Raw genomic sequence first — 23,182 nt, forward strand, 5'->3', positions numbered from 1 at the left:
GGGGAGCGACCCCGTAGGCAAGGGTCGCTCCCGGGGGGGGGGTGGGGGTTGGGGGGCAAATTTATTTTAGGCCATTTCTGCCCCCCCCGGGGGGACAGATCGGCCTATTATTAGGCCGAACTGCCCCCAGGGGGGGGGCAGAAACCCTCTAGGCGCCAGGGCAATTTTTTTTTGTGTTTTTTTTTTTGTTGTTTCTTTTTTTAGAGATGGAGAGCGACCCATCAGGCAAGGGTCGCTCCCCTGGGGGGCAAATTGTATTTAGACCATTTCTGCCCCCCTGGGAGCAGATTGGCCCAATTTTAGGTCAAATCTGCCCCCAAGGGGGCAGAAACCACTAGGCACCGGGGATTTGTTTTTTGGCGCCAATGTCACGCAGGGGGAGCGACCCCGTAGGCAAGGGTCGCTCCCGGGGGTGGGGTGGGGGTTGGGGGGGCAAATTTATTTTAGGCCATTTCTGCCCCCCCCGGGTGACAGATCGGCCTAATATTAGGCCGAACTGCCCCCAGGGGGGGGCAGAACCCTCTAGGGCGCCAGGGCAATTTTTTTTTTTGTGTTTTTTTTTTTTGTTGTTTCTTTTTTTAGAGATGGGGAGCGACCCATCAGGCAAGGGTCGCTCCCCTGGGGGGGGCAAATTGTATTTAGACCATTTCTGCCCCCCTGGGGGCAGATTGGCCAATTTTAGGTCAATCTGCCCCCAAGGGGGCAGAAACCACTAGGCACCGGGGATTTGTTTTTTGGCGCCAATGTCACGCAGGAGGAGCGACCCCGTAGCAAGGGTCGCTCCCGGGGGGGGCATATTTTCGGGAAGGCCTTTTCTGCCCCCAGGGGGGGCAGAAACCTCTAGGCACCAGGGACCTTTTTTTTTGTTTTTTGTTTTTTTGTGTTATATTTTTTTTTTTTGGTGGGGAGCGACCCCTTGGGCAAGGGTCGCTCCCCTTGGGGGAAAATTATATTTTGGCCATTTCTGCCCCCCTTGGGGGCAGATTGGCCTATTTTGATGAGGCCAATCTGCCCCCAAGGGGGGTAGAAACCACTAGACACCAGGGAGTTTTTTCTTTGCATGAATTTCACGCAAAGGGAGCGACCCCTTAGGCAAGGGTCGCTCCCTGGGGGGGAGGCAATTTATTTTAGGCCATTTCTGCCCCCCCTGGGGGCAGATCGGCCTATTATTAGGCCGATCTGGCCCCAGGGGGGGAAGAAACCTCTAGGCGCCAGGGCAAATTTTTTTTTTGTGTTTTTTTTTTTTTGTTGTTTCTTTTTTTTAGAGATGGGGGAGCGACCCATCAGGCAAGGGTCGCTCCCGGGGGGGGGGGGGGGGGGGGGGGGGGGTTGGGGGGGCAAATTTATTTTAGGCCATTTCTGCCCCCCCCGGGGGACAGATCGGCCTATTATTAGGCCGAACTGCCCCCAGGGGGGGGCAGAACCCTCTAGGCGCCAGGGCAATTATTTTTTTTTGTGTTTTTTTTTTTTGTTGTTTCTTTTTTTAGAGATGGGGAGCGACCCATCAGGCAAGGGTCGCTCCCCTGGGGGGGGGCAAATTGTATTTAGACCATTTCTGCCCCCCTGGGGGCAGATTGGCCAATTTTAGGTCAATCTGCCCCCAAGGGGGCAGAAACCAACTAAGCACCGGGGATTTGTTTTTTGGCGCCAATGTCACGCAGGGGGAGCGACCCCGTAGGCAAGGGTCGCTCCCGGGGGGGGGGGTGGGTGTTGGGGGGGCAAATTTATTTTAGGCCATTTCTGCCCCCCCGGGTGACAGATTGGCCTAATATTAGGCTGAACTGCCCCCAGGGGGGGGGCAGAACCCTCTAGGCGCCAGGGCAATTTTTTTTTTTGTGTTTTTTTTTTTTGTTGTTTCTTTTTTTAGAGATGGGGAGCGACCCATCAGGCAAGGGTCGCTCCCCTGGGGGGGGCAAATTGTATTGAGGACCATTTCTGCCCCCCTGGGGGCAGATTGGCCAATTTAGGTCAATCTGCCCCCAAGGGGGCAGAAACCACTAAGCACCGGGGATTTGTTTTTTGGCGCCAATGTCACGCAGGGGGAGCGACCCCGTAGGCAAGGGTCGCTCCCGGGGGGGGGGGTGGGTGTTGGGGGGGCAAATTTATTTTAGGCCATTTCTGCCCCCCCGGGTGACAGATTGGCCTAATATTAGGCTGAACTGCCCCCAGGGGGGGGCAAGAACCCTCTAGGCGCCAGGGCAATTTTTTTTTTTGTGTTTTTTTTTTTTGTTGTTTCTTTTTTTAGAGATGGGGAGCGACCCATCAGGCAAGGGTCGCTCCCCTGGGGGGGGCAAATTGTATTTAGACCATTTCTGCCCCCCTGGGGGCAGATTGGCCAATTTTAGGTCAATCTGCCCCCAAGGGGGCAGAAAACCACTAGGCACCGGGGATTTGTTTTTTGGCGCCAATGTCACGCAGGGGGAGCGGAACCCCGTAGGCAAGGGTCGCTCCGGGGGGGGGGTGGGGGTTGGGGGGGCAAATTTGTTTTAGGCCATTTCTGCCCCCCCCGGGGGACAGATCGGCCTATTATTAGGCCGAACTGCCCCCAGGGGGGGGCAGAACCCTCTAGGCGCCAGGGCAATTTTTTTTTTGTTGTTTTTTTTTTTGTTGTTTCTTTTTTTAGAGATGGAGAGCGACCCATCAGGCAAGGGTCGCTCCCCTGGTGGGGGGCAAATTGTATTTAGACCATTTCTGCCCCCCTGGGGGCAGATTGGCCAATTTTAGGTCAATCTGCCCCCAGGGGGCAGAAACCACTAGGCACCGGGGATTTGTTTTTTTGGCGCCAATGTCACGCAGGGGAGCGACCCCGTAGGCAAGGGTCGCTCCCGGGGGGGGGGTGGGGGTTGGGGGGGCAAATTTATTTAGGCCATTTCTGCCCCCCCCGGGTGACAGATCGGCCTAATATTAGGCCGAACTGCCCCCAGGGGGGGCAGAACCCTCTAGGCGCCAGGGCAATTTTTTTTTTTGTGTTTTTTTTTGTTGTTGTTTCTTTTTTTAGAGATGGGGAGCGACCCATCAGGCAAGGGTCGCTCCCCTGGGGGGGGGCAAATTGTATTTAGACCATTTCTGCCCCCCTGGGGGCAGATTGGCCAATTTTAGGTCAATCTGCCCCCAAGGGGGCAGAAACCACTAGGCACCGGGGGATTTGTTTTTTGCCCGCCAATGTCACGCAGGGGGAGCGACCCCGTAGGCAAGGGTCGCTCCCGGGGGGGGCATATTTTCGGGAAAGGCCTTTTCTGCCCCCAGGGGGGGCAGAAACCTCTAGGCACCAGGGACCTTTTTTTTTGTTTTTTTGTTTTTTGTGTTATATTTTTTTTTTTTGGTGGGAGCGACCCCTTGGGCAAGGGTCGCTCCCCTTGGGGGAAAATTATATTTTGGCCATTTCTGCCCCCAAGCTATTTTGATGAGGCCAATCTGCCCCCAAGGGGGGTAGAAACCACTAGACACCAGGGAGTTTTTTCTTTGCATGAATTTCACGCAAAGGGAGCGACCCCTTAGGCAAGGGTCGCTCCCTGGGGGGGAGGGCAATTTATTTTAGGCCATTTTCTGCCCCCCCTGGGGGCAGATCGGCCTATTATTAGGCCGATCTGGCCCCAGGGGGGGAAGAAAACCTCTAGGCGCCAGGGCAATTTTTTTTTTGTGTTTTTTTTTTTTTGTTGTTTCTTTTTTTAGAGATGGGGAGCGACCCATCAGGCAAGGGTCGCTCCCCTGGGGGGCAAATTGTATTTAGAACATTTCTGCCCCCCCTGGGGGCAGATTGGCCAATTTTAGGTCAATCTGCCCCCAAGGGGGCAGAAACCCCTAGGCACCGGGGATTTGTTTTTTGGCGCCAATGTCACGCAGGGGGAGCGACCCGTAGGCAAGGGGTCGCTCCCGGGGGGGGTGGGGGTTTGGGGGGGCAAATTTATTTTAGGCCATTTCTGCCCCCCCCGGGGGACAGATCGGCCTATTATTAGGCCGAACTGCCCCCAGGGGGGGGGCAGAACCCTCTAGGCGCCAGGGCAATTTTTTTTTTTGTGTTTTTTTTTTTTGTTGTTTCTTTTTTTAGAGATGGAGAGCGACCCATCAGGCAAGGGTCGCTCCCTGGGGGGGCAAATTGTATTTAGACCATTTCTGCCCCCTGGGGGCAGATTGGCCAATTTTAGGTCAATCTGCCCCCAAGGGGGCAGAAACCACTAGGCACCGGGGATTTGTTTTTTTGGCGCCAATGTCACGCAGGGGGAGCGACCCCGTAGGCAAGGGTCGCTCCCGGGGGGGCATATTTTCGGGAAGGCCTTTTCTGCCCCCAGGGGGGGCAGAAACCTCTAGGCACCAGGGACCTTTTTTTTTGTTTTTTGTTTTTTTGTGTTATATTTTTTTTTTTTTGGTGGGGAGCGACCCCTTGGGCAAGGTCGCTCCCCTTGGGGGAAAATTATATTTTGGCCATTTCTGCCCCTTTGGGGCAGATTGGCCTATTTTTGATGAGGCCAATCTGCCCCCAAGGGGGGTAGAAACCACTAGACACCAGGGAGTTTTTTCTTTGCATGAATTTCACGCAAAGGGAGCGACCCCTTAGGCAAGGGTCGCTCCCTGGGGGGGAGGGCAATTTATTTTAGGCCGGCCTATTATTAGGCCGATCTGGCCCCAGGGGGGGAAGAAACCTCTAGGCGCCAGGGCAAATTTTTTTTTTGGTGGTTTTTTTTTTTTTTTGTTGTTTCTTTTTTTAGAGATGGGGAGCGACCCATCAGGCAAGGGTCGCTCCCCTGGGGGGCAAATTGTATTTAGAAACATTTCTGCCCCCCTGGGGGCAGATTGGCCAATTTTAGGTCAATCTGCCCCCAAGGGGGCAGAAACCACTAGGCACCGGGGATTTGTTTTTTGGCGCCAATGTCACGCAGGGGGAGCGACCCCGTAGGCAAGGGTCGCTCCCGGGGGGAGGTGGGGGTTGGGGGGGCAAATTTATTTTAGGCCATTTCTGCCCCCCCCGGGGGACAGATCGGCCTATTATTAGGCCGAACTGCCCCCAGGGGGGGGCAGAACCCTCTAGGCGCCAGGGCAATTTTTTTTTTTGTGTTTTTTTTTTTTGTTGTTTCTTTTTTTAGAGATGGAGAGCGACCCATCAGTCAAGGGTCGCTCCCCTGGGGGGGCAAATTGTATTTAGACCAATTTCTGCCCCCCTGGGGGCAGATTGGCCAATTTTAGGTTCAATCTGCCCCCAAGGGGACAGAAACCACTAGGCACCGGGGATTTGTTTTTTGGCGCCAATGTCACGCAGGGGGAGCGACCCCGTAGGCAAGGGTCGCTCCCGGGGGGGGGGTGGGGGTTGGGGGGGCAAATTTATTTTAGGCCATTTCTGCCCCCCCGGGTGACAGATCGGCCTAATATTAGGCCGAACTGCCCCCAGGGGGGGGCAGAACCCTCTAGGTGCCAGGGCAATTTTTTTTTTTGTGTTTTTTTTTTTTGTTGTTTCTTTTTTTAGAGATGGGGAGCGACCCATCAGGCAAGGGTCGCTTCCCCTGGGGGGGGCAAATTGTATTTAGACCATTTCTGCCCCCCTGGGGGCAGATTGGCCAATTTTAGGTCAATCTGCCCCCAAGGGGCAGAAACCCCTAGGCACCGGGGATTTGTTTTTTGGCGCCAATGTCACGCAGGGGGAGCGAACCCCGTAGGCAAGGGTCGCTCCCGGGGGGGGTGGGGGTTGGGGGGGCAAATTTATTTTAGGCCATTTCTGCCCCCCCGGGGGGACAGATCGGCCTATTATTAGGCCGAACTGCCCCCAGGGGGGGGCAGAACCCTCTAGGCGCCAGGGCAATTGTTTTTTTTGTGTTTTTTTTGTTGTTGTTTCTTTTTTTTAGAGATGGAGAGGCGACCCATCAGGCAAGGGTCGCTCCCCTGGGGAGGCAAATTGTATTTAGACCATTTCTGCCCCCCCTGGGGCAGATTGGCCAATTTTAGGTCAATCTGCCCCCAAGGGGCAGAAACCACTAGGCACCGGGGATTTGTTTTTTGGCGCAATGTCACGCAGGGGGAGCGACCCCGTAGGCAAGGGTCGCTCCGGGGGGGGCATATTTTCGGGAAGGCCTTTTCTGCCCCAGGGGGGCAGAAACCTCTAGGCACCAGGACCTTTTTTTTTTGTTTTTTTGTTTTTTGTGTTAAAATTTTTTTTTTTTTGGTGGGAGCGACCCCCTTGGGCAAGGGTCGCTCCACTTGGGGGAAAATTATAATTTTGGCCATTTCTGCCCCCCTTGGGGGCAGATTGGCCTATTTTGATGAGGCCAATCTGCCCCAAGGGGGGTAGAAACCACTAGACACCAGGGAGTTTTTTCTTTGCATGAATTTCACGCAAAGGGAGCGACCCCTTAGGCAAGGGTCGCTCCCTGGGGGGGAGGGCAATTTATTTTAGGCCATTTCTGCCCCCCCTGGGGGCAGATCGGCCTATTATTAGGCCGATCTGGCCCCAGGGGGGGAAGAAACCTCTAGGCGCCAGGGGAATTTTTTTTTTTGTGGTTTTTTTTTTTTGTTGTTTCTTTTTTTAGAGATGGGGAGCGACCCATCAGGCAAGGGTCGCTCCCCTGGGGGGCAAATTGTATTTAGAACATTTCTGCCCCCCTGGGGGGCAGATTGGCCAATTTTAGGTCAATCTGCCCCCAAGGGGGCAGAAACCACTAGGCACCGGGGATTTGTTTTTTGGCGCCAATGTCACGCAGGGGGAGCGACCCCGTAGGCAAGGGTCGCTCCCGGGGGGAGGTGGGGGTTGGGGGGGCAAATTTATTTTAGGCCATTTCTGCCCCCCCGGGGGACAGATCGGCCTATTATTAGGCCGAACTGCCCCCAGGGGGGGGCAGAACCCTCTAGGCGCCAGGGCAATTTTTTTTTGTGTTTTTTTTTTTTGTTGTTTCTTTTTTTAGAGATGGAGAGCGACCCATCAGGCAAGGGTCGCTCCCCTGGGGGGGCAAATTGCATTTAGACCAATTCTGCCCCCCCTGGGGGCAGATTGGCCAATTTTAGGTCAATCTGCCCCCAAGAGGACAGAAACCACTAGGCACCGGGGATTTGTTTTTGGCGCCAATGTCACGCAGGGGGAGCGACCCCGTAGGCAAGGGTCGCTCCGGGGGGGGGGGTGGGGGTTGGGGGGGGAAATTTATTTTAGGCCATTTCTGCCCCCCCCGGGTGACAGATCAGCCTAATATTAGGCCGAACTGTCCCCAGGGGGGGGGCAGAACCCTCTAGGCGCCAGGGCAATTTTTTTTTTTTGTGTTTTTTTTTTTTGTTGTTTCTTTTTTTAGAGATGGGGAGCGACCCATCAGGCAAGGGTCGCTCCCCTGGGGGGGGCAAATTGTATTTAGACCATTTCTGCCCCCCTGGGGGCAGATTGGCCAATTTTAGGTCAATCTGCCCCCAAGGGGGGCAGAAACCACTAGGCACCGGGGATTTGTTTTTTGGCGCCAATGTCACGCAGGGGGAGCGACCCCGTAGGCAAGGGTCGCTCCCGGGGGGGGGTGGTGTTGGGGGGGCAAATTTATTTTAGGCCATTTCTGCCCCCCCCGGGTGACAGATCGGCCTAATATTAGGCTGAACTGCCCCCAGGGGGGGGCAGAACCCTCTAGGCGCCAGGGCAAATTTTTTTTTTGTGTTTTTTTTTTTTGTTGTTTCTTTTTTTAGAGATGGGGAAGCGACCCATCAGGCAAGGGTCGCTCCCCTGGGGGGGGCAAATTGTATTTAGACCATTTCTGCCCCCCTGGGGGCAGATGGCCAATTTTAGGTCAATCTGACCCCCAAGGGGGCAGAACCACTAGGCACCGGGGATTTGTTTTTTGGCGCCAATGTCACGCAGGGGGAGCGACCCCGTAGGCAAGGGTCGCTCCCGGGGGGGGCATATTTTCGGGAAGGCCTTTTCTGCCCCCCCGGGGGCAGAAACCTCTAGGCACCAGGGACCTTTTTTTTTGTTTTTTGTGTTATATTTTTTTTTTTTTGGTGGGGAGCAACCCCTTAGGCAAGGGTCGCTCCCCTTGGGGGAAAATTATATTTTGGCCATTTCTGCCCCCCTTGGGGGCAGATTGGCCTATTTTGATGAGGCCAATCTGCCCCCAAGGGGGGTAGAAACCACTAGACACCAGGGAGTTTTTTCTTTGCATGAATTTCACGCAAAGGGAGCGACCCCTTAGGCAAGGGTCGCTCCCTGGGGGGAGGGCAATTTATTTTAGGCCATTTCTGCCCCCCCTGGGGGCAAATCGGCCTATTATTAGGCCGATCTGGCCCCAGGGGGGGAAGAAACCTCTAGGCTCCAGGGCAATTTTTTTTTTTGTGGTTTTTTTTTTTGTTGTTTCTTTTTTTAGAGATGGGGAGCGACCCATCAGGCAAGGGTCGCTCCCCTGGGGGGCAAATTGTATTTAGAACATTTCTGCCCCCCTGGGGGCAGATTGGCCAATTTTAGGTCAATCTGCCCCCAAGGGGGCAGAAACCACTAGGCACCGGGGATTTGTTTTTTGGCGCCAATGTCACGCAGGGGGAGCGACCCCGTAGGCAAGGGTTGCTCCCGGGGGGGGTGGGGGTTGGGGGGGCAAATTTATTTTAGGCCATTTCTGCCCCCCCCGGGGGACAGATCGGCCTATTATTAGGCCGAACTGCCCCCAGGGGGGGGCAGAACCCTCTAGGCGCCAGGGCAATTTTTTTTTTGTGTTTTTTTTTTTGTTGTTTCTTTTTTTAGAGATGGAGAGCGACCCATCAGGCAAGGGTCGCTCCCCTGGGGGGGCAAATTGTATTTAGACCATTTCTGCCCCCCTGGGGGCAGATTGGCCAATTTTAGGTCAATCTGCCCCCAAGGGGGCAGAAACCACTAGGCACCGGGGATTTCTTTTTTGGCGCCAATGTCACGCAGGGGGAGCGACCCCGTAGGCAAGGGTCGCTCCCGGGGGGGGGGGGGTGTTTTTTGGGGCAAATTTATTTTAGGCCATTTCTGCCCCCCCGGGGGGTAGATCAGCCTATTATTAGGCCGATCTGCCCCCGGGGGGGGGGCAGAAACCTCTAGGCACCAGGGGAATTTTTTTTTTTCTTTTTTTTTTTCTTGGTTTTTTTCTTAGTGATGGGGAGCGACCCATCAGGCAAAAGTCGCTCCCCTGGGGGACAAAATGTATTTAGGCCATTTTTTCCCCCTCTTGGGGGCAGATTGGCTGAGTTTAGGTCAACATGCCCCCAAGGGGGCAGAAACCACTAGGCACCGGGGATTTGTTTTTTGGCGCCAATGTCACCCAGGGGGAGCGACCCCGTAGGCAAGGGTCGCTCCCGGGAGGGGGTGAAGGTTGGGGGGAGAGAAATTTATTTTAGGCCATTTCTGCCCCCCCTGGGGGCAGATCGGCCTATTATTAGGGCGATCTGCCGCCGGGGGGGGCACAAACCTCTAGGCGCCAGGGCAAATTTTGTTTTGTGTTTTTTTTTTTTTCTTTTTTTTTTTTTTTTGAGATGGGGAGTGACCCATCAGGCAAGGGTCGCTCCCCAGGAGGGCAAATTATATTTAGACCATTTCTGCCCCCCTGGGGACAGATTGGCAGAGTTTAGGTCAATCTGCCCCCAAGGGGGCAGAAACCACTAGGCACCGGGGATTTGTTTTTTGGTGCCAATGTCACGCAGGGGGAGCGACCCCGTAGGCAAGGGTCGCTCCCGGGGAGGGTGGGGGTTGGGGTGGCAAATTTATTTTAGGGCATTTCTGCCCCCCCCCCTGGGGCCGGCTGAGCTACAGGCCAAACACCACAGGTAGGCACCTTGCAAAAAACACCTCTGTTTTCTGTGAAAAAATATGTTGTGTCCACGTTGTGTTTTGGGCCATTTCCTTTTGTGGGCGCTAGGCCTACCCACAGAAGTGAGGTACCATTTTTATCGAGAGACTTAGGGGAACGCTGGGTGGAAGGAAATTTGTGGCTCCTCTCAGATTCCACAACTTTCTGTCACCGAAATGAGAGGAAAAAGTGTTTTTTGGGCCAAATTTTGATGTTTGCAAAGGATTCTGGGTAACATAACCTGGTCAGAGCCCCGCAAGTCACCCCATCTTGGATTCCCCTGGGTTTCTAGTTTTCAAAAATTCACTGGTTTGCTAAGTTTCCTCAGGTGTCGGCTGAGCTACAGGCCAAAATCCACAGGTAGGCACTGCTTTTTATAAAAAAATGTGATGTGTCCACGTTGTGTTTTGGGCCCTTTCCTTTCGTGGGCGCTAGTCCTACCCACACAAGTGAGGTATCATTTTTATCGGGAGACTTGGGGGAACGCTGGGTAGAAGGAAATTTGTGGCTCCTCTCAGATTCCAGAACTTTCTGCCACAGAAATGTGAGTAACATGTGTATTTTTAGCCAAATTTTGAGGTTTGCAAAGGATTCTGGGTAACAGAACCTGGTCCGAGCCCCGCAAGTCACCCCTCCTTGGATTCCCCTAGGTCTCTAGCTTTCAGAAATGCACAGGTTTGGTAGGTTTCCCTAGGTGCCGGCTGAGCTAGAGGCCAAAATCTACAGGTAGACACTTCGCAAAAAAAACCTCTGTTTTTTTCCAAAATTTAGGATGTGTCCACGTTGCGCTTTGGGGTGTTTCCTGTCGCCGGCGCTAGGCCTACCCACGCAAGTGAGGTATCATTTTTATCGGGAGACTTGGGGGAACGCTGGGTGGAAGGAAATTTGTAGCTCCTCTCAGATTCCAGAACTTTCTGCCACAGAAATGTGAGGGACATGTGTTTTTTTAGCCAAATTTTGAGGTTTGCAAAGGATTCTGGGTAACAGAACCTGGTCCGAGCCCCGCAAGTCACCCCTCGTTGGATTCCCCTAGGTCTCTAGTTTTCAGAAATGCACAGGTTTGGTAGGTTTCCCTAGGTGCCGGCTGAGCTAGAGGCCAAAATCTACAGGTAGGCACTTCGCAAAAAACACTTCTGTTTTTTTCCAAAATTTAGGATGTGTCCACGTTGCGCTTTGGGGTGTTTCCTGTCGCCGGCGCTAGGCCTACCCACGCAAGTGAGGTATCATTTTTATCGGGAGACTTGGGGGAACGCTGGGTGGAAGGAAATTTGTAGCTCCTCTCAGATTCCAGAACTTTCTGCCACAGAAATGTGAGGGACATGTGTTTTTTTAGCCAAATTTTGAGGTTTGCAAAGGATTCTGGGTAACAGAACCTGGTCCGAGCCCCGCAAGTCACCCCTCCTTGGATTCCCCTAGGTCTCTAGTTTTCAGAAATGCACAGGTTTGGTAGGTTTCCTTAGGTGCCGGCTGAGCTAGAGGCCAAAATCTACAGGTAGGCACTTCGCAAAAAACACCTCTGTTTTTTTCCAAAATTTAGAATGTGTCCACGTTGCGCTTTGGGGTGTTTCCTGTCGCCGGCGCTAGGCCTACCCACGCAAGTGAGGTATCATTTTTATCGAGAGACTTGGGGGAACGCTGGGTGGAAGGAAATTTGTAGCTCCTCTCAGATTCCAGAACTTTCTGCCACAGAAATGTGAGGGACATGTGTTTTTTTAGCCAAATTTTGAGGTTTGCAAAGGATTCTGGGTAACAGAACCTGGTCAGAGCCCCGCAAGTCACCCCTCCTTGGATTCCCCTAGGTCTCTAGTTTTCAGAAATGCAGAGGTTTGGTAGGTTTCCCTAGGTGCCGGCTGAGCTACAGGCCAAAATCTACAGGTAGGCACTTCGCAAAAAACACCTCTGTTTTTTTCCAAAATTTAGGATGTGTCCACGTTGCGCTTTGGGGTGTTTCCTGTCGCCGGCGCTAGGCCTACCCACGCAAGTGAGGTATCATTTTTATCGGGAGACTTGGGGGAACCCTGGGTGGAAGGAAATTTGTGGCTCCTCTCAGATTCCAGAACTTTCTGCCACAGAAATGTGAGGGACATGTGTTTTTTTAGCCAAATTTTGAGGTTTGCAAAGGATTCTGGGTAACAGAACCTGGTCCGAGCCCCGCAAGTCACCCCTCCTTGGATTCCCCTAGGTCTCTAGTTTTCAGAAATGCACAGGTTTGGTAGGTTTCCCTAGGTGCCGGCTGAGCTAGAGGCCAAAATCTACAGGTAGGCACTTCGCAAAAAACACCTCTGTCTTTTTCCAAAATTTAGGATGTGTCCACGTTGCGCTTTGGGGTGTTTCCTGTCGCCGGCGCTAGGCCTACCCACGCAAGTGAGGTATCATTTTTATCGGGAGACTTGGGGGAACGCTGGGTGGAAGGAAATTTGTAGCTCCTCTCAGATTCCAGAACTTTCTGCCACAGAAATGTGAGGGACATGTGTTTTTTTAGCCAAATTTTGAGGTTTGCAAAGGATTCTGGGTAACAGAACCTGGTCAGAGCCCCGCAAGTCACCCCTCCTTGTATTCCCCTAGGTCTCTAGTTTTCAGAAATGCACAGGTTTGGTAGGTTTCCCTAGGTGCCGGCTGAGCTACAGGCCAAAATCTACAGGTAGGCACTTCGCAAAAAACACCTCTGTTTTTTTCCAAAATTTAGGATGTGTCCACGTTGCGTTTTGGGGTGTTTGCTGTCGCCGGCGCTAGGCCTACCCACGCAAGTGAGGTATCATTTTTATCGGGAGACTTGGGGGAACGCTGGGTGGAAGGACATTTGTAGCTCCTCTCAGATTCCAGAACTTTCTGCCACAGAAATGTGAGGGACATGTGTTTTTTTAGCCAAATTTTGAGGTTTGCAAAGGATTCTGGGTAACAGAACCTGGTCCGAGCCCCGCAAGTCACCCCTCCTTGGATTCCCCTAGGTCTCTAGTTTTCAGAAATGCACAGGTTTGGTAGGTTTCCCTAGGTGCCGGCTGAGCTAGAGGCCAAAATCTACAGGTAGGCACTTCGCAAAAAACACCTCTGTTTTCTCCCAAAATTTTGGATGTGTCCACGTTGCGCTTTGGGGCGTTTCCTGTCACGGGCGCTAGGCCTACCCACGCAAGTGAGGTATCATTTTTATCGGGAGACTTGGGGGAACATAGATTAGCAAAACAAGTGCTATTGCCCCTTGTCTTTCTCTATATTTTTTCCTTCCAAATATAGGAGAGTGTGTAAAAAAGACATCACCCCGGAATTCAGAGATGTGCAAATAACCACTGCTCCTCAGCACCTTATCTTGTGCCCTTTTTGGAAATGCAAAGGTTTTCTTGATAGCAATTTTTTACTCTTTATATTTCAGCAAATGAATTGCTGTATACCCGGTATAGAATGAAAACGCACTGCAGGGTGCAGCTCATTTATTGGCTCTGGGTTCCTCGGGTTCTTGATGAACCTACAAGCCCTATATATCCCCGCAACCAGAGGAGTCCAGCAGACGTAACGGTATATTGCTTTCCATAATCTGACATTGCAGGGAAAAGTTACAGAGTAAAACGTAGAGAAAAATTGATGTTTTTTTCACCTCAATTTCAATATTTTTCTTTTTCAGCTGTTATTTTCTGTAGGAAACCCTTGTAGGATCTACACAAATGACCCCTTGCTGAATTCAGAATTTTGTCTACTTTTCAGAAATGGTTAGGTTTCTGGGATCCAGCATTGGTTTCATGCCCATTCCTGTCACTGACTGGAAGGAGGCTGAAAGCACAAAAAATTGCAAAAATGGGGTATGCCGCAGTAAAATGCCAAAATTGTGTTGAAAAATTGGGTTTTCTGATTCAAGTCTGCTTGTTCCTGAAAGCTAGGAAGCTGCTGAGTTTAGCACTACAAACCCTTTGTTGATGCCATTTTCAGGGGGAAATCCACAAGCCTTCTTCTGCAGCCACATTTTCCTTTTTTTTTAAAAAAAACGAAATTTTCACTGTATTTTGGCCAATTTCTTGGCCTCCTTCAAGGGAACCCACAAAGTCTGGGTACCTCTAGAATCCCTAGGATGTTGGAAAAAAAGGACGGAAATTTGGCTTGGTTAGCTTATGTGGACAAAAAATTATGAGGGCCTAAGCGCGAACTTCCCCAAATAGGCAAAAAAAGGCCTGGCACAGGAGGGAGAAAAGGCCTGGCAGCGAAGGGGTTAACGGAGCAGGATACTGTCGCAAGGCATTACCAGAAAACATTAGGTAGTAAACAACCTATTGGCTATGTATAGATAAAAAACTGTACAGGATAAAGTGTGGATCAGCTCTAAATATGTGCTGTATGTGTAATGCGCTTCTGTTTCCTTCCTGCAGAATTCCTGAGAACCTAATGTGCCTAATATGAGATCCTCAATCACCCCTTGAGAAGTTATCACCATTACCTTGACACCCCAAGGTGCATTGCTACGTAACAACAGCCAAGTGATCGCAGGTACTTACCTTCAAACACTACCACTAACACATGTACATGGGCTTACAGGTGAACTCTAGACAGGAGAGACTGAAGGATCTCATGAATGTCCCGTTTATGTTTCCTAAGGTACGACAACAGCAGAGAAGTGAGAACCACGCCTATGCCATTATTCCCAAGACAAGATCTCCTCCTTTAGTCCGATTTGTCTTCCTTGCATTTCATTTTGCGAGTAAGGACGTAGGGTTTGAGGAGTTGATCCATATCATCACTGTGGTGCCAAGTCATGAGCTACCAAGGTACGTCCACATCAATCTGACAGGTTCAGCCCTCTAACTTAACCTTAACGCTTATTCAAAATGGGAGTTGAAATGAAGTTGACAAAAATACAACAAACTATGCAAAATTATTGAAACCACAGACTGCTGTTTGTTGACAAAAATTACACAAGGAATTGTAAATTTGCTCTCACATTCTCTTTATACTGGGCATGTGGTTTTTGCACACTTCACTGGAGTTACATGGCGCTGTACAGCAAAAGGGTTGTTTATTTGCCTTCACGTATGTTGTGAAAGTAAGCTTTTAATATAACCTTTTCTTTATAGACTAAGGCCCAGATTTAAGAGGGCCTGGCACAAAAAATTGCCACATTATCGTCATTTTTTAACGCTAATGTGGTGATATTATGGCAAAAACGCTGTGCATATTTACAAAGTGGCACAATGCATGCATTGCGCCCCTTTGCAACCTCTTTCACCACATTATGCATGCGCCAGGCATAATGTATACAAGGGGGCATTTCCCCGTTAGCAGGGGGGGGCGAAAAAATGGTCCAGTGAATTCTAAAAGATTTCTTTGTGGCATTTTGAGCGGCATTTTTAACACCTGCACAGAGCAGGCATTAAAATGAGGCACACCATTGTTTTCAATGGGCCCCAATGTGCTTTGCAGGATTAGCGTCAACATTTTTGGCGCTAATCCTGCAAAGCTCCAAACTAGTGTCAAACATTTTTACACTAGTTCCCGAACTACCACCATGGTGCACCGTATGTTAAATACGGCGCACACATGGTGGCGTTAGGGGAGCAATAAAAGTGGCGCTGCATTGGATGCAGCACCACTTTTCCCAAATTTGACCCTAAGTGTTGTTGTCTTTGTGTTGCTCTTACCTCTAATTGCATTGAATGCTTTTAGTGATTAAGCTGTATATCAATAACTGATGCATTATAAGACACCTCAGAGGACCATTGCTCTCAATATTGAAAGTTAGTAAAAAAAAAGAGCTATGACGCACCCAACCCTGACTAGGAGTGGCAGTGTTCCATTTTCTGAGTATGAGATTATTTTCTGCCTTGAAAAAAGGATTTTCAGGAACAAAAGACATAACACCTTGTCACCAAATGTAAGCCAACAGTAAATTAAAATGCATATTTATCCATCAACCTTCTTTTAATGGTGGCAGGGAACCCTATCCCCGACCCCCACACCTACTTGGTGGAAACTTTGTGGATCTTCCTTGCTGCTCCCAAAATGCAGCAAGAGCCTGAAAGGGAAACAAAGGAAGAGACATGGACAGATGATTGATAGACGCCACCAGAGAAGGTCTGCATGCTGGTCACCACTTAGGAGAGTTGTGGCAGTGTGGTGAGTGACTGTAGAGAGGAGGGAAGGCCATGACAGTGAATGGGTTGTGTTAAGTGTTTAACCCACTGATATTTACCCAGTTGAGACACTTATTTGGATGGGCTTAAGATAAACATTTATTTAATGTAATAGTTCTTCTGTGTGTTGTTTGAAGGTGTCTTCTCTCTATCATGATAGGGTTTAAAGGGAGCGATTGTGTTACCCTGGTGGCAGAAGTGCATACATCGCCAAAAGTACACTCTACTTTATTACCCCCTGCAACACATGCCGTGGTGGTGGTTTGCAAATAATAATTGTTCCCTACCAGGAGCTCACAAGGGGATTAATCCCAAACACTTGTGTATTGAGTAGAGAGTCATACCACGTGGAACCAGATTTTTTTTGTTACACTGGTGTTATGGTGAAGGAAATAGAAAAGAGCATAGTGAGGACATTTTACCTACATTCTTTTCCAATTTCCCTGAGGGATCTGGTGGCGGCCACCTTGACATCCCTCCTACAGTGAGTCAAAGGCTGAGGGTGCTGGGCAAAACTCAAATTAAGTAATAACAGCAAAAATAATGCTGTCATCCATACATGGGTGTGAGGAATATAATCTACTTAAGAGAGTCTGCAGTTGTCAAAAGCGAGAAGCATCATGGCATGACTGCGATGTCAGAAACTTTTACCTCTGAGCTGAAGTTTGTCGTGTTGGCCCCGCATGAAGACAGCACCAAAAAGGCTATGCAGAGCAGGGAAAGCACCACCCTATGCATTTTAATAGCATCTTGAAAAACATTGTTGTGACTGATGGACACTTTTTTCTGGGGGGGGGCAGGAGGGGGCAAGCAACAAAGTGGTAGGGGGAGGAGAAGGAGGTTGGGAAGGGCAAGTTACAACAGGGAAGGGGACAGGGCAGACCGGGCAAGCAACAATGCAAAAGGGGAGCAGAGGGAGGGGCAAGCAACACTGCCGGAGGAAGGGGGTGGAAGTAAAAAAGAAAAAAATAGTACCTCTGAAAGCGGAATGCAGTGGAAGGATGTTGGCCACAGGAAGTAATACTTGGACTATGCTCCATTGTAGGGACAAGCAGACAAAGAGGAAGTGAAGCCGGCACTCGCTGACCAAAGAAAAGCAAAGAACTGAGATTGATGATGAAGCCAATCAACAGTTAGCAATGGGCATCTCTAAGCCCCTGTAAGTAAACAAAATGTCTTGTAAGGGACAGCGCATGTGCTGTCTCAAGTGAAAAATAAAGTATAGTCTGTTGGGGTGAGGGAGGGAGGAAACTGCAAAAGACAAGAAGGAGCCCATCAAACATATCAAAGGGCATAAAACAACCAATAGTGTCCACAAAACATTTAGGGGCACTATGGAAAAGGCATGAGTGTGTTTAGACAGGGGTCCTGACTGAGGGGAAACAGCCTTTATCATGCAGCCTTCATCATTCAGGACAAAGTCTTCACCAAGCAAGTAAGTATTTATAGCTTTACCACACAGTACATTACCACACAGGTACATATTCTTTTTAAATAACATACTCTTTATGTTATTTAAAAACGGTGATTTTAGGATTTAGGGATAGGCAGAGGTAAAGGAGTGTAAAGGGTGATTTTAGGGATTAAGGTTTGGTAGAGGTAAAGGGAGGTAAAGTTAATTTTAGAGTTCAGGGGTGGGAAGAGCTATAGGGAGGTAAGGGTGATTTTATGGTTTAGGGGTGGGTAGAGATAAATGGAGGTAATAATGATTTTATGGTTCAGAGGTGGGTAGAGATAAAGGGCCTCATTACGAGTTTGACGGTCGGACCGTCAGGCCACCACCGTGGCTGCTGCCAAAAGACCGCCATATTACAAGTTAGACAGCCAGGACCGCCAAAAGCCAGCCAACAAAACAACACCGCCAGGATGTTAGAGGGCGCGTGAAATAAGCAGCCCAACCACCAGCACTGACAGCCCGCCAACCAACCACTGAACCAATTACAGGTTCAAAAAAATTGCAGTGGCAGTCATGCCATGGCGGGCCTACAATGGTGGTCTGAACCACAGTGGTTTGCGGCCACCACCGTAATACACCACACCACATTTGCTGAATTTTAAAAACAACACAGCTGACACACATGACACACCTACAAATCACACTATAACAGACACACCTTCACACACCACAATCCTTTGCAACTCCCACGCAAAATACACCATCCAGAGTGCCCAAAATAAGAAAAATTCCAATTTCATTGGCACCCCTCCATCTCTCACTGTGCAAATATCTCACACCCTCAACACGACCATATCACACCCATTTCCACCCCTCTGCTCCATTTACTCCCCGTCACCTTCTCATTTCCAAGCACCTATCTTTATTATTGATTATTTCATTTCATCACCAGGTCACCCCAGAAAAATCCCAGTTTCACCAAAAATGAGTTAAGAGTCATGGTGGATGAAATCATTAGAATAGAGCCACATTTATTTGGAGCCCAAGTCCAGCACACTACTATCGCAAGGAAAATGGAAATGTGGCAAAGGATAGTTGACAGAGTGAATTCTGTAGTCCCTACCCCGCGTACAAGGGATGACCTCAGGAAGAGGTAGAACGACCTCAGGGGAAGGTACGTTCCATGGCATCCAGGCTCCAGCTGCAGCTCCAGAAGACTGACAGTGGCCCCTCACCTCCTCCGCGACAGCTCACATCATGGGAGGAGAAGATCTTGGCCATCCTGCATCCTGAGGGCTTGACAGGAATACCTGGGGAAGTACAGTCGGGTAAGTCACAGCAATAAAAATGACACAAAAATGTATTGGCATGCATGCTCACAGCTCACCCTTTGCCACCTTCACTGTTACCCCACTCAACAGTCCAGTGTCCACCTGTCCATAGACCCTTGTCTGACCTCCAACATGTATAGTAGACTCACCTGGGGGAAGTACAGGGATTGACAGCACTACAATTTCCATCAGGCACTGCTCCAACATTACTAAAACCAGAACAGTGTAGCCTACTCAAAATTAACATTTATTACAAACTCCACATTGTAGTGTACTCACCTGAGGATGGCATGTGTGTAGTCTGTGTGTAGGACAGGCACTGACAGGAATGCTACGGCCAGGAGGCACTGGTACTCTCACTCTACTCAGCCACAACACTGTCCTCTGCACTATGACCCTTCTCCATCTACTCAACTATTAAACTGTAAACATCTGAGAGGATGGCATCTGTATAGTCTGTGTGTATGACAGGCACAGACAGGAATGCTTAGACCAGGAGGCACTGGTACTCTCACTCTACTCAGCCACAACACTGTCCTCTGCCACTATGACCCTTCTCCCTCTGCTCAAACATTAAACTGTACTCACCTGAGAGGATGGCATCTGTATAGTCTGTGTGTAGGACAGGCACAGACAGGAATGCTAAGGATAGGAGTCCCTGGCACTCTCACTGTACTCAGCCTCAACACTGTCCTCTTTCACTATGACCCTTTTGCCTCTACTCAACCATTAAACTGTACTCAACTGAGACAATGGCATCTGTATAGTATGTGTGTACGAAAGGCACTGCCAGGAATGCTAAGGTCAAAAGGCACTGGTACTCTCACTCTACTCAGCCACAACACTGTCCTCTGCTACTATGACCCTTTTCCCACTACTCAACCATTAAACTGTACTCACCTGAGAGGATGGCATTTGTATAGTCTGTGTGTAGGACAGGCACTGGAAGGAATGCTAAGGCCAGCAGGCACTGTATACCCAATGCAAAACATCAGCCCACTGTGCATCTGTCCAAGTATCCCTATACGTGAACTTGCAATGGAACTGAACTTACCTGAGAGGATGGCCCATGGATATTGTGTGGATATTTCTTGAAGTAACATGACTGAATATCCAAGGAGGGTCAGTCCCTGTAACTCCAAAAACCAGATCAGAGTCCATATGACAATGTGCATCTGCCTGTGAACTCACAGATGAAGTTTAACCACCTGGAAGGGACCAACATACAGATCATGGCACACCTGGCGATGTGGTTAACCACCTAGATCCATCTTGAGCAGCTATGCCAAGATGAAAACATAGTGGACAGGATGGACAGCTCAAACTGGGTGCAAAAAACATTAAAAGACATATCAAAGGCCCCAAAATTCATCATCTGAATGGTATTGGCAGCAGATATATTCCCAAAGAACTGACCACATGATAACAATCACGTATATACAACAAGGTTCTGGATCTGCCTGCATGACAGTCAACTAGGTCTTAAGATGACCTAAACCACATCCTGCCCAGCCACTGTGTTTACTGCACTGCTGGCAAGATATAAGTCTATGATTATCCCTCCAAGTGCTAATAAACTCAGACATCCTGAAGGTTGATGGAAATGGAATTGGTATGTTACCCAAATGTCAGGTCGGCACAGTTGATAGCATGCGTGCCTGTCACATAAGGTGAATCAACAAATCCAATTTGTACATGGCCTTAGTCAAATGTCACTGTTAGCTATTGGAGGTAGATGTCACAATACAACCTGTAACATTTTGTCTCAACAGGTCTACCTGCCACTAGGAACCAGAGACCATTCAAGAGGCTACCACTACCCCATGGATGAAGCCCTCAGTGAGGACAACACTCCTGGATGTGTGGAGTTTGAGGGCGGTTCTTGCCCATCCAGGCAACCTGGTCTGGGAACACCTGTCAGCCTCACTGTGACCACATTGACTCCTCCCAGCCCTGTTGCGCCAACATCCTAGGCAACCAGTCGCCCCCAACCTGTGTACCAAGGTCAATGACAACAATCTTGTGCCCCCCAGTTCAGGATCCTGAGTCACAGCAAGACACCTCCAACAATGGTGGACCTGGAACCAGTAGTAGGGGGGCCAAGCTGCGCCAAGGGCATAGGTATGTGAGGGTATGGTGCCTATGAGGGAAGGAGTGGGCCAGCGGCATGAGGCTGCTGGGGATGGTTCTGGCCAGGACCCCATCACCCAAGCCTTGGGAGCATACAAACAATCCCAAGGCATGATGGGCCTGGTACTTGCCGAACTCAGGGTGATCAAGTAGCTACAGAGGGACTTCCATCGGGAAATTTGTGAACAGTGGGAGGCCCACAATACAAATATGGCCTCCCTACCAGGGGTGCTGAGAGACATCAACACCACCTTGAGCAGGGATCGTCAACAATGTAGGAGGCTGGCCTGGTTTGTAGTGGGTACCTAAGGTACTTACAACTTATACCAAGTCCAGTTATCCCTTATTAATGAAATGTAGGCAGTGTCTAGCATCTTAGGCTGTCTAGGGGTAGCTGAGGCAGAGCAGCCAAGGCTGAACTAGGAGACATGCAAAGCTCTTGCAATACCACTATAGTCACACAGCATTGATACACAATAAAAGACAATACTCAGTGTTACCAAAAATAAAGGTACTTTATTTTAGTGACATAAGGCCAAAATATCTTAGAGGCAATACTACTTCTGGAGGTAAGTATTATACACAACATATACACTAGTAATCAAAATCAGGTAAGTAAACAGTCATGAAATCGTGCAAACAGTAGAAAGTACAATAGATTGCAATAGCCCTAGGGGCAACACAAACCATATACTAAAATAGTGGAATGCGAATGTCGAATTCCCCCCAGGCAAGTGTAGTGTGTGGAGGGGCGCTGGGAGTGTAAGAGAACACCAAAGGTAAATAAAGTACCGCACCCCAGAGCCCAGGAAAGTAGGAGTAAAGGACAGCAAGTTTCCTCAGAACACACTACAAGTCGTGATGAAGAAGTATGCAAGAACCAAGCAAAACTGCAAGCAACCACAGATGGATTCCTTGACCTGAAGACCTGTGGAGAGAGGAGACCAAGTCCAGAAGTCGAAGAAGAGTCAAGGAAGAACAGGAGCCCCTGTCCACCTGGAAGAAGGTGCAAAAGTGGATTCTCCGGTTGGAAGAAAAGTACAGAAATGCACCAAAGAAGATTGCTGCGGGTTCTTGCTTGGTGCAAGAGATGTCCCATGTCGAGTTGTTGGATCAGGCTGTATGCGTTGCTGGATTCCGCCAACAGGCCTTGGTTCACACAAGTACAAGCTACAAGAGGAGCTGCCCGGACCCAGGAGGGACCTGGGGGTCTCAACTCAGACTGAGGAGACAGAGGGGGCTCTCAGCACTTCAGAGAGCCCTCAGAAGACCAGGCAGCGCCCACGGGAATCCCAGAACACGGGGACAAAGGAGTTGCAAATTGTGATTGTTGCAGCACTACACAGAAGGGTCCCCCGCCACTGGAGAACAACTCAGAGAGCTGTGCGTCGCAAGATGGAGTGCTGAGGACCATGTGCTATGCTGTGCACAAAGAACTCTTGGAAGAAGTGCACAGAAGCCCAAGGAGCTGCAGAAGATGCAGTGCACAGGGTACTGTTGCTGCATAGGAAGGCAAGCTCTTACCTCCACCAAATTTGGACAGCTGGACCTTTGGACAGTCAGGATCACTGCAGTCCACCACCTGTGTTCCAGGGATCATGCTCGTTGACAGGAGAGGAGTCCCAGAGTATGTGTTGTCATCGGAGAGAGATGCCTGCTGATGCAGGGAAGTGACTCCGTCACTCCACTGGAGATTCCTTCGGTTCTTCTGGTACAGGTTGAAAACTGGCAGTCCTCAGAGCATGCACACCTTGGAAACTGCTGCAGTTGCTGGCTGGAGCTGAAGTTGCAGGTCACACGAGCCTTCCGGGATACTTTGTTGCAGTTACAGCGGTTCCTGGAGCAGTCTGTGGTTGATCCGACCGTCAGAAGCTGAAGCAAAGGATGCAGAGGAGTCCTGAAGGAATCTTGCAAACTGAATCTGAGGAAACACCCAGAAGAGAGACCCTAAATAGCCCTGAGAGGGGGATTGGCTACCTACCCAGGTATGCACCTATCAGGAGGGGTCTCAGACGTCACCTGCTGGCACTGGCCACTCAGGTGCTCTCAGAGGGTCCCCACACCTTGGAATCCAAGATTGCTAACACCAGGGACACTCTGGAGGAGCTCTGTGCACCACCCCTGGGGTGGTGATGGACAGGGGAGTGGTCACTCCCCTTTCCTTTGCCCAGTTTGGCACCAGAGCAGGGACTGGGGGTCCCTGAACCAGGGTAGACTGGATTCTGCAAGGAGGGCACCCTTTGTGCCCTTCAAAACATTTCCAGAGGCTCTGGGAGGATACCCCTCCCATGCCTGTAACACTTATTTCCAATGAGAGAGGGTGTACCACCCCTCTCCTAAAGGAAATGCATGGTTCTGCCTTTCCAGGATTGAACTGCTCAATCCCCAGGAGGGCATAAACCTGTCTGTGAGGTGGCGCAGCTGGGGCTGCAGTGGAAACCTCAGAGAGCTGGTTTAGCAGGA

This window comes from Pleurodeles waltl, chromosome 6 (assembly GCF_031143425.1).
Source record: "Pleurodeles waltl isolate 20211129_DDA chromosome 6, aPleWal1.hap1.20221129, whole genome shotgun sequence".
Taxonomy (NCBI): domain Eukaryota; kingdom Metazoa; phylum Chordata; class Amphibia; order Caudata; family Salamandridae; genus Pleurodeles; species Pleurodeles waltl.